This window comes from Petaurus breviceps, unplaced genomic scaffold (assembly GCF_028583685.1).
Source record: "Petaurus breviceps papuanus isolate PSGF00001 unplaced genomic scaffold, PetGlider_PUasm1.0 76, whole genome shotgun sequence".
Classification (NCBI taxonomy): domain Eukaryota; kingdom Metazoa; phylum Chordata; class Mammalia; order Diprotodontia; family Petauridae; genus Petaurus; species Petaurus breviceps.
The window spans coordinates 61,512,242-61,524,664 of record NW_027186473.1 but is presented as its reverse complement, the minus strand read 5'-3'; the positions used below and the strand labels follow the sequence as shown (position 1 = coordinate 61,524,664).

The following is a 12,423-nucleotide window of genomic DNA, read 5'->3' as shown; positions in this document are numbered from 1 at the left end:
ACATAAGACCACTTGGTGCTTTGGTTCGACTGGTTAGCATATATACATCAGCTATAAGCATGTACCTTGTGTTTATAAGTGACCAGAAATGAACACAATACTCCAGTTGTGGTCAGATCAAGGCAGGTAGCAGCTAGATTATCACTTCCTTATTCTTGGAAGCAATGATTCTCAATGCAGAGGGAGATGAAATTAATACCTTGGGCTTCTCTCTCACCTGCTGACTCACATTGAGTTTGCAGCTCACTAAAGGCCCCAGATTTTTTCTTTTTATGGACAAGCTCCTATCTAATTCTTTACAGAAGAGGAAATGAGAAGCTTGCTCAAGGCCAGACAACACATTAGTGGCTGTCTGGGTGCATTTAGATTTGTCCCTTAGTCTTAGCCAATAAAGTCTTGTAATCCAAGTAGAACATAGAGCTCTAGAGACCCAGGAACTCTGGTGACTGATGTTCAAGATGAGCCCCGAAAATTATTCAGCTTTGTTGAATGGGATAAGCAGGCCAAAGTTCCAGCATGGACAAAACTGTCACAATTTACCTTCAACACATTTTGATTTCCCATTCTTTGAATGGGATTAGAAAGTGAATCTGCCTGGCCATCATCTGATTGTGGTGAAAAAAGGATAACAGATTACCTTAGCACTTCTACTCTTTCCTGCTCCAGCTAGTGTTTTAAATTCTTATATTTTCCCTACCAGGTCAAAAGGAAAGTATAAGAAGGCTTAGAGAATGTTTTAGACTTATTTAACTCCCCCTTCCCTAGCTAAATAGTTTTAGCTATATAGACTTATTTTCTAACATTCCCCTGTTTCTTAGTTGTATATTTTTCTCCATGAGGAAAGATATGTCTGTTTTGGGTAGATGTATGTCTCACAGAATCATAGGGAGCTCTACAATTTCTTTGGGAAATTTTTTTTGGTCCTAATGCAGTATGGAAAAGCAGGATCAGGAGATTCATAAATGTAAATATAATTTAGGTTAAAGTTGAAAGCCCTAATCACTGACTTTACTACTGATTATTGAGAGAGCAAGGAGTCTGTAGCTAATGTTGGATTTTCAAAAGGCTAGTCAGCTAATTGACTCTGGTAACCATAGTGTTAGAGACATTGTTAACTTCACAATGGTTTTGAAGTAGTCTGTGGGAAAGAGGAGTTCTTACAAAAATTAAGCCAAGTTAAACAGAGAAGGGGAAAAAATATGCTGTTATTCCATTTACTCAAAGTCTGGGTTAAAAGTTTGATTATGTGGGAAGATGCCAAAGGGTCAGACATAGAAAACCCAGGGAGCTTGCTTGGCTCCATGACAAATACCTAAATATAACTTATGGTTTCAAGTGTTTTTTCCTATTTCATTCCATTAATTTAAGATATAGATTTCTATCAATCCCCAAAGGGTAGATTCATTTCTTTATTAAACAATCATTTATGGTCTGGAAATTTTTAAACCAAATCATATTTTGCATGCTAATTTATTTCTGCATAAATGCCAGTATAATTTTGTGGACACTTTGTAGTCATTTACAGATCAAATTTATTATCTCTATAGGACAGTGATGTTTAACAGATGACATGGAAATATTTTTGTGTATTTGTAATACCCAAGATATTTAAAGGTGAATTTCATTATTTGTAGATGAAATCATATAATTTGCATTTACATTAGTTAGGAGAGGACTTAAAATATAAAAATAAAATCAGAATAGATATCCTGAGAAAATTTCCTTGAAATGGAATTACTTAATACTTACAATAATACTATCTCACAAAGTTGTTTCAAGGATCAAAAGAAATCAGAGCAAGAGCTAGAACTGAGCCATCAGAACATGATCCCAGGATGATAATGCCATCTATTAGAGTGCTTCCTACCCTGCTCAGCTCCAGTGGCTTCAGCATGGGGGCATATTGCCTCCCACTTCTGCAATCAACAATCTCATGATGCACTTTCTCCCCTTGACTACTGAGTCCCTAGGCCCTTTTCACCCCTAGCAGTGACCAGTTCTAAAACACTTCTGAATGTTCCAATAAATCTACTTTTCCCCATTCCTAAAGCTTCTTTTAAATGAAAAATCATTTGGTTTTGACTTTAAATGAAATAATGTACATAAAATATTTGCTAAGTCTTCAAGTATTATATGAGATGATGATGATAACAAAGGTAGAAAAACAACCTAAGGGAGTAATTGTTGCAATCAAATGGGAGGGAGGTGGTGCATCAGTTAGTCTGGAGGTGACAAATAGTTCTCTGGTTCAACCAAACTCTGAATAGGCTCATTTGAGTATGACTCAAGTTCTATACATACATGTATACACACACACACCTACTTTGTACATACATATACATACATATTTTTCTTCATCTTGTGTTCTAAGTATAAATAGGTCAGGATTGTTGGGATAAGGAGGTCCTTGAAATGTGCTATCTTATTGAGAAAACTGTCTTTTTTCAAGGTTCACAGTATTGTTATTTGGAGTTAAGCTTTATGTTCTTTGGGTTGGGATTTTAAAATGTTGATGAAATCCCTTGAGTCATTCTCGAAACAACCAAGAGTTTTTTGTTTTCCTCTTTCTCTTTCTAATTTGGGTACATTTGGCTTCCTGACAATTAACTTCAATTTTACATTCATTTTTCCTTGCACCCCTATGTCTCCCCCCTGCCCTGCCCACCGCTTCCCAACAAACTGCTTTCCTCATTTTAGACACTGAGCCCTTAACTGGAGAGAAGTAGTGATGACATATTTTCTTTACAATTTTTCTGAATAAGGACTGTCATTGTTAAGAATCCAGTCAAGGATGTGATGAGATTGAAAGGTAAGATATGTCTCCTCAGTTAAAAAATAAGATGTCCTAAGGGGTCTATGAGTCTGCAATGTTGCACATGTTGTCAGATGGTTTTGATGTGTTGGTAGATTTGGATGATTTCTGTACCCCCCCCTTTCGGTTTTTTTTTTTCAGTAAAAATTCATTTTTATGTTACTTTTGTGGGTTGGCGGGACGTGAGGTAGCAGCACCATGAAGGCCTCGGGCACCCTGAGAGAGTATAAGGTAGTTGGGCACTGCTTGCCCACTCCCAAGAGCCCAGTGCTGCCTCTTTATTGCATGCAGATCTTTGCTCCTAATCATGTGGTAGTGAAGTCCTGGTTCTGGTACTTTGTTTCCCAGCTGAAAAAGATGAAGAAGTCTTCTGGAGAAATCGTATACTGCGGACAGGTCTTTGAAAAGTCCCCTCTTAGAGTAAAGAACTTTGGCATCTGGCTGCGTTATGATTCCAAGAGTGGGGCCCACAACATGTACAGGGAGTACAGGGACCTGACCACTGCTGGTACCCTGTAATGTAATGCCAAGCAAAGGCAACTTCCCAAGGTTCAAAATACCAGCATAGGTGCTCTCCATTTTATTGAGTGAAAAATTAACAGAGAAGATCAAAATATGACATCATTCAAAATACAGCATTTACTAAGTGTGATTCAATAATCTCCAAGTACTACCTGATTTAATCAAGTACTACCCCACCCCAGGACATTACATTCATTTAGTCCATCACAAAGCCCTTCTTCTCAAATGGAGATTAGTTTCCAATCATAAGTAAAGTACATTCATTTATTTAATCACAGAGCACAAAAAGGTCAAAAGTTCCCCACCCTTGGATCACAATTGAATCTACCCTAGAGTTACAACAAGCTTAAGCACAGCATTTGATACCCAAATGGAGGTCTTTTCTTCATCTTGACACTAGGCAAGTTCTCAGCAATCTTTGTTCCTGGGGAGACAAAGCTTAGCAAGGCCACAAGATACATTACCAGTCTCTTCATTAATTCATTCTCTGTCTGCAGAACAGTTCTAGGACCCCTGAAAACATTAGCAAAACCCCCTTCCAGGATTTCTGTAAACATACAACAAGAAAATCCTTCTTCAGGGCTTCTGAACCAACAGCAGGGTTCCAAGACCCATGCAACAACAGGACTGTTCTTCACCAGTGAACAGTATTCACTCTCTGTCTGCAGAACAGTCTCAGGAGCTCTGAACCAACAGCAAGGCTCCAAAACTTCTGCAACAACAGGACTGTCTTTCACCAGTGGACAAATCTGGCAAACAACATCAAAACAGACAGACAAAGTACCAGCATAACAGCCATGTCTCCTCAGTCCTTAGCAGCTCTGGGTGGCAGCTCTCAAAAGTCCTGGGCAATTCAAAGTGGCCCTCAGCAATGCTCTCAGTCTCTCTCTGCCTCCAAGATCCTGCTTCCAAAAAGTTCTTCTCCCTCTCTCTTTTCTTGTGTCTCTCTAAATTTATGTCACCAGCTCCTCCCAGTTCAGCTCATCAAACCAAAAACCAAGCCAATACACGGGATCTTTAAATTCCATTACTATTACATGCTGTCACTCAGTGCTACCAAGATATGGGAGCCTGTCACCGTTCCCGGGCCCACTCCATCCAGATCATGAAAGTGGAAGAAATTCCTGCCAGAAAATGCTGCCAGCCCACAGTCAAGCAGTTTCACGACTCCAGAATCAAGTTCCCTCTGCCCCACAGAGTTCTGCGTCGCCAGCACAAGCCGAGCTTTACTACCAAGAGGCCAAACACCTTCTTCTAAGATTAGAGGCAATGAGGCACCTTTTTGGTGTAAATAAATTTCTCAATTGGGAAAAAAAAACAATTCATTTTTATGTGGGAAGGCTCTTTGCAAGAGCTGAAAGATACAAGAAGAAATTTAGGTGACATAAAAACAAAATTATTTCTTAAAATGCCTCGTGTGTCTTTCATGAGATTTCAGGCTTAGGAGAATCCAAAAGCTTAGTGCTTCTGCAGTGTGCATTCAGAATCACTCAAAAAGGGACAATTTTGCAATTCAATAATCAACCATACTTCATTGTAAAGAAGTTTCCCAAAGGGAGCTGCCATCTTAGGGGTGTTACCAAATTTCTTTATTCCCTCCCATTAGAGCTGATGGATGGAGCCCCTGCTATATGTGGATGAGGATTTTATGTGGATGCTTTAAAAGGATGAAGCCTACTATGAAGAGAGATTTGTACAATGTTGCCCTAGTGGAGAAAACTGGGTATTTTTCTTCTCTGGTCACTTGGATAGGTCTCATACACATTTGTTCTTTATTATTCTGAAGAGGAAAAACTTCCCCTCACATTTGCAAGTGTGGAAAGGGGGTACTCAAGGTACTATTTTTCAAGCTCACTTACGAAAAACCAACAACCTGTTGGGGCCCAGAAGAATTAGGTGTTACACAGGTAAGGAATCAATAAGTGAATTAAAAAATGAAACATTTATTAAGCATTTAATATGTGCAGAGCACTGCCCTAAGCACCGGAGATACAGATAAAAATGTTAAGACAGTCTGCTTTCAAGGAGCTTTTGTTCCAAAGGGGGAGACAATACATATGAAAGTTTTAACTGCAAGTCAGATGGGTAAGTCCTATGGTCCTTATGGTAAGCTCCAAAGTGGGTGGTAATGCTTTTTCTTTAATATAATTTCTACTGCTAAAGTCATGAGTTTTTGATGTCAAAACAGTTTTGATTTGACATTTCCCTGGACTTTTGATACACGACCTTTCTTTTCTGGGTCCTCAATAGATGTTGCTACAGCACCTGCAGGAGAAGTGGGTAGGCTGCATTTCCACAGGGGTTGCTTCCCCGGATGTTCTAACACTAGACTAAATCAAGTCTGTTTGGTACTACCCTGCATTCTTAAGCTATGCTTCTCTCAAGAGAAACTGAGACCAAATGGACTGGGCCCTCCCAGTCCCCTGAGTTCTTGAAGTCATTCTAAAAGACTAGAGGAAATAGATCATTAAGGTGGATTTTGTTTTGTTTTGTGGTTTTTATTTTTGCCATAAATTGGGAAAGTGTTGGGCAGGTGCCTGTTACTTCTTTGTGGGAATGGTTGGGAGGAAGTGAACTTCTGGGTTTGGTGTTTGCATGCTAAAGGAGGAGAGGATTTGTGAGCTTGGGAAAAAATGCCATTCTGAATGCTTTCACATATTTGTTTTTTTTTAATCATTATTCATTTCTAACACTGATTAAAGAGCTATGAATAGTTCTACCTTTGTAACTGACCTCAGATGAAATACAGCATGAATGGGCTAAATGGAAGTAGAATGGGAGCTAAACCTTGAAGTGGTGGGATAGATCTACACATAAATCAATTCTAGGCTATGGAATTGTTATGCTCTTGTAAAGGAGTGGAGGTAAAGCGGCTTCCAAGTAGGTGGTAGAGTGCAAAAGAGAAACAACGATAATCCCAAACTCTGGTACTGGGTGGGGCTCACAACAGCTGGGATGAATAGGTGATTGATGTTCTGGGGGTTAAATGGCTACAGGCCTGTGAGCACGTGCATTGCTCTCTAATGTCACTTGGTAGTAAAATTGAGGTTACTGATTCTAACATGGGCATTTTGCTATACCATGAAGAAAGTTGTAGGAATTTTCATTTGAAAATTATATTGTTTAAGCCTAGAATATTTTGCTTGATACTGTAAGCCACTCAAAAAGAAGTTGAAGAACAATTTCTTCTCTACTACAATTAATTTATGTAGACTTTAGGTTTATTAAATTTAGGGACACGATTTTTTGCATGTGTGACTTGTAAGGTATATGTATTGCCCACGTAGGTTTTGCATGTCAGCTTGGGTTGTCTAAATACAGTTTGTGGGGAGGCATGGATAGGTATATCTGGCGTTTTTCCAATCCTTCTCCAATGAAGATTGTAATTACTGCTTTCAAGGGAGCAGAAGGTCCATGAAGGCGATTGCTCTTTTCTCTGAGACAGAAGAATACCAGAACATATAAATATGTGTGAGTATGTATATGTATATGTGTATATATGTATACACACATAAACATATATAGATACACACATATATACACACACAACATGTGTGTGTTATGGGTGGGTGTATATTTTTGTCCCTCTTCCACCAAAGAATACTGGTGTAGGGACCCAAATGAGAATTGTTTTTCATTCTTTGAAAAGCTGTCATATGAAAGATAATTTAAGTTTGTTCTGCTTGGCACCAAGGTGCAGAACAAGGAGTAAGGAATAGAAGTTTCATAGGGTAAATTTACATTTGTTGTAACAATAAGAGTTTTCCAAAAGTGGAAGGGCTATCTGGAGTTATTGGGACACCATCCCCCTACCGCTTCCTGCTGCCATTCCAGAAAAGCCAAATGACTACTTGGATGTGTTGTAGTAGGATTCTTTTTCAAATATGATTGAAACTAGATGACTGATGAGCTCTCTTCTAATTCTAAAATTCTGAAGTTTTGTGAAATGCAATTTAGACAGTCAAGAAAAAAAATATTAAGTTTACACCACAGCATGTCTTAAACTTGGAGCACATATGACCTTTCATCTTTTTCTTCTTATTGATGAAATAATGTCTCCTCTTGAAAATTGTTAAAAACAAAGGAAACTTTGAGTGCTTACTTAGCACTCACATAAATAGTCACACCTGATTCTCCCAGAAATCATGTGAAATAGGTACTTCAAATACTGTTGTCCTTTTAGAAGGAGAAATCTAAGTCTTAGAAAGGTTAAGCAATTTGCCCATCATCACATAACTGGTGAGTATTAGAGCCAAGATTCAATTAGAACTCCTAAACCAAAATATATTGTTCTTCTACTCCCAATTCCCACACCTACCTTTCTGGTAGAATGTCTCAATGGACTGAAATATGAGAATGATGACTTTGACCACATGTCATGGTGGACCAGTTGAACAACAGTGACAAGAAGAAAAGTTAAGAATATTATTATATAGATTATTTTTCCATCTTTCCCTCTATCTACCACCAGTATAGCCTGCTTATTTTGTATTGTTTTTACTGTGGTACAGGATAACATTCCAAATTTTCTTTAAGAGAATCTCTTAAGTTTAGCAAAGTGAGAGAGAGGGGAAACCCACTAAGCTATTATTCATATGTGTTCTGTGCTGAAGTTACAGGTTGTGGATTTTGTGATGATTATGAAAGACCTTTTGAACTTATTTATAAAGAGCATCATTTCAATTAGCTCCAGAACCTTTAAATCAGTCAATAGATCTCCTTTGAAATAAAGGGCTTTGTACTTGCTAACTTTAATAGAATAAATAAGTGAATAAATAAACAAAAATGTGTATAAATAAATAAATAAGAGATATTTTCAACCTTGGCTCAGAAAACATGATCAAACCTCTGACATTGGTTCCAAATAGCATTCTATTTAAACTCTAGGCATGAAAAGACCATCAAAGCACCCTCTTCTAGGGGAGGAGTCAAGATGTTGGAGTAGAAGCACTCAGATGAATTTTCCCAACATTAGTCTCTAAACAAATTTAAAATAATGCCTCAAATTGAAATCTTCAGTGGGAAAGTCAACAAATGGCCAGAGTGAAATTCTTACAGTTTAAGACAATTTGGAGGTTAGGAGGAGAGATCTGTAGCATGGGGATGGAGACTGTCTTAGAATTCACATGGTTCATACCATCACTGGTAAGATTAGGTGGTAGCAACAAAAGCAGCAACACCCTTGGGAAGTCTCAAGCCAGAGATATTAAGAGGATGTGGCAACTGGTCAGAAAGAAACTTTAGGGGATCTCTGTGATAGCACTGGATGTAGGACTGAAAGATACTGGGCATCTCCACTGCTTACACCCACATGTGGATTATGGTTCAAGGGTAAAGAGGAAGCAAGGGCCCTAAGTAGTAGTATCTATTGTAATCGCAAGAGAAGATGGACCCTTCTTGGGTAAGAACAAGAGTGCAGACTAGGAGAGCAGTGATCACTCCTCTCTCCAGATCACACTACCTTGGAAGCACCAAAACCTTCTAAATCCCTGGAACGACTTTTGAAACAACAATGCAAAAAGGCCTGAAACTTGGAACAGTGCTATTCCTCTCCCCACCCTCCAAACTCCCAAGCCAGGAACAGAGCCAAAATTAACATAAACTCAAAGTTAAGAAATAGGCCAGAAAAAATGAGTAAACAATAAAAAAGAACATGATCATAAGAAGCTACTATGAAAGACCAAAACACAAATTAGAAGAAGACAGTGAAGTCAAAACAATTACAAATAAAGCCTCAAAGAAAAAAAATATGAATTGGCCACAAGCCCAACAAAAATTCCCTGGAAAAGCTAAAAAAATTGCTTTTCAGAAATAAATAAGAGTTGTAAAGGAAGAACTAAGTAAAGAAATGGGAGGGAAGGAAAAAATTTAGGACAAAACAACAGCTTCACAAAAGACACAAAAAGTATTGAAGAAAATAGCAACTTTAAAACTAAAACTGACCAAACAATAAAAGAGGTACAAAACTTTACTGATGAAAATAATTTCTTAAAAAAGCAGAATTAGCCATTATGGGAGCCAAGAAGGCAGAGTAAGCAGTAAGTCACTATCACTTTGATCTCTTAAAAATCAGATAATAGCATCCCAAGAAAACCTCTCAGGGTGCAATCTCTTAGTCTAGGAAATTTGGAGGGTCAGAAAGAAAGATTTGTTTCAAAAAAGATAAAAGCATTCCAGGAGAGGAAGTATCTCAGCAAGCTGGAGACAAGCCCTACCTCAGTGAACCAGAGAGAGATCCTGAGGCCCAAGGTTGTGGAATAGGCAAACACCAATATCAGGAACCCCCACATGCCTTAGCATAGCTAGAAGGAACTGGTAGATTCCAGTTTAGGGAACTACCACACATGCTGGTGTAGTGCTGGCAGGCAGGCATCCCCAGCAGTGAATCTCCATGTGATCAACACAGCCCCAAGTGGGTAGGAGACCTCCAGCAGTGTACCTCTCCCTGCTTCAGCACAGTCACTGGAGTGTAGGCAGGTATCCTCCAGCAGCTGAACCTCCTTGTGCTTTAGCACAATGCTGGGGAAATGAAGAAAACCCCACTTGTCCTCAGCACATGCCCAACAACACCACTATGACCCCAGCTCAGCACCAGGTAAATGACCAGACCCCTAGAGACACCAGCTGCCAGTACTTGAGGTCCCAGGACACAAAGTCAATGACCAGGTCCCTGGCCCCCAGCACGAGAACCTTATGACAATACCCCCTGTGTGACAGCAGGAGAGCTTAATTTTAAAAGCCAGGAAATAGGCAAAGATCATGAGTAAGAAGCAGAAAAGAACACTGACCATAGAGAATTATTATGGTGACAGGGAAGATCAAAACACAAAAGGAAGAGGACAACACTGTCCATATACCCATATCTGAAACCTCAAAAGGAAACATGAATTGGTCCCAAGCCCAAAAAGCCTTCTTTGAAGAACTCAAAAAGGATCTTAAAAGGCAAATAATAGAGGTAGAACAAAAATTGGGAAAGGAAATGAGAGGTATACAAGAGAGAGTCAACAGCTTGGAAAAGGAAGGACAAAAATTGAAGGTAGAAAACAACTCCTCAAAAAAAAAAAACAATTAGCCAAATGGAAAAGGGGGCACAAAAATCCACTGAAGAGAACTCCTTAAAAAGCAGAATTGGCCCAATGGAAAGGGAGATACAAAAATTCAATAAGGAGAAGAATTCCCTGAAAAGTAGAATTGGTCAAATGGAAAAGGAGGTACAAAAGCTAACTGAAGAAAACAATTTGTTAAAAATTAGAATTGGTCAATTAGAACTGAATAATTCTATGAGACATCAAGAAGCAATAAAAAAATCAAAGGAATGAAAAAATAAACAGAAGAAAATATAAAATACCTCACTGGAAAAAAAAACTGATGTGGAAAATAGATACAGCAGAGAAAATTTAAGAATTATTGATCTAGGGGCAGCTAGGTGGCACAGTGAATAGAGAACCAGCCCTGGAGTCAGAAGGACCTGAGTTCAAATCTGGCCTCAGACACAATGTGTACTAGCTGTATGACCATGGGCAAGTCACTTAACCCCAATTGCCCTGCCCTCCCCCCTCCAAAAAGCAAAAAAAAAAAAATATTGGTCTACCTGAAAGCCATGATTCAAAAAAGAGCCTGGACAGAATCTTTCAAGAAATTATCAAAGGAAACTGCCCTGAGGTCCTAGAACCAGAGGGTAATATAGTCATCTAAAGAATCCATCAATCACCTCCTGAAAGAAATCCCAAAATGAAAATGCCATGGAATATTACAGACAAATTCCAGAATTATCGTTATCAAGGAGAAAATACTTCAAGCAGCCAGAAAGAGACATTTTAAATATCATGGAACCACAGTAAGATTATTCACAACCTAAAAGCTTCTACATTAAATGATCACCGGGCTTGGAATATGATATTGCATAAGGCAAAGGATCTTGGATTACAACCAAGGATCAACTACCTAACCAAACTAAGCTTAATCTTTCAGGGGAGAAGATGAAAATTCAATGAAATAGGGGACTTCCAAACCTTCGAGATGAAATTACCAGAGCTCAACAGAAAATTTGTTCTTCAAGTACAAGATTGAGGAGAGGTATATAAAGGTAAGCAGGAAAGAAAAAAAACCATGTAATTCAATAAGGGTAAACTGTTTACATCCCTGCATGGGAAGATCACATCTGTAACTCTTGAGAACTGTATCTTTATTATGAAATTTGTAGGATTATAGTTTAGTAGGACAGAGGGTGTGGGTATAAGTTGACTTTGATATGGTGATAAAAATTAAGGGGTGAAAAAGAGTTGTATTGGAAGAAGAGGAAAGGGGGAGGCACAGAAAGGGGTAAATTACACCACACAAAGAGGCACAAAGACCTATCACAGTACAGGGAAAGAAGGGAGGGAGGCAAGCATTGTTTGAACTTTTTTCTCATTGGATTTAGCTCAAAGAGGGAATAACATACACACTCACTTGGGTATAAAAATCTATCTTACTATATCTATTTTATCAGAAAGAAACATTTTAAATATCATGGAACCACAGTCAAGATTATGCAGGACCTAGCAGTTTTTACATTAAAGCATCACAGGGCTTGGAATATAATATTGCATAAGTAGAAAGGGAAAGGGGAAAGTAAAGGGAGAAGGGCTGATAGACATAAAGGCAGATTGAGGGAAGTAGTGGTCAGAAGCAAAATACTTATGAGGAGGGAAAGGGAAAAAAGAGAGAGAAAAGCAAAAACAGGGGGTGGGAGGTTTGGATAAAGAGAAAGACACCATTAATAACCATGATTATAAATATGAATGGGATGAACACTCCCATAAAACAGAAGATCACAGAAGGTATTCAAAATCATAATCCCACAATGTTGTTTATAAGAAACACATTTGAACAGAGAGATACAGGAAAAAAAGTAAAAGGCTGGAGAAAAATATATTATGCTTTGACTTAAGTAAAAAAAAGCAGGGGTAGTAATCCTTATCTCAGACAAAATAAAAGCAAAAATAGATCTAATTAAAAGAGATACGAAAGGAAACCATATTCTGCTAAAAGATACTGTAGACAATAAAGTAATATCAATACCAAACACATATGCACCAAGTGATACA

General features: G+C 38.4%; 1 pseudogene; it reads left to right on the top strand.

Moving 5' to 3' along the window:
- Positions 1 to 2,969: 2,969 nt before the first annotated feature.
- Positions 2,970 to 4,629, top strand: LOC138174852 (large ribosomal subunit protein eL20-like; annotated as a pseudogene).
- Positions 4,630 to 12,423: the final 7,794 nt, after the last annotated feature.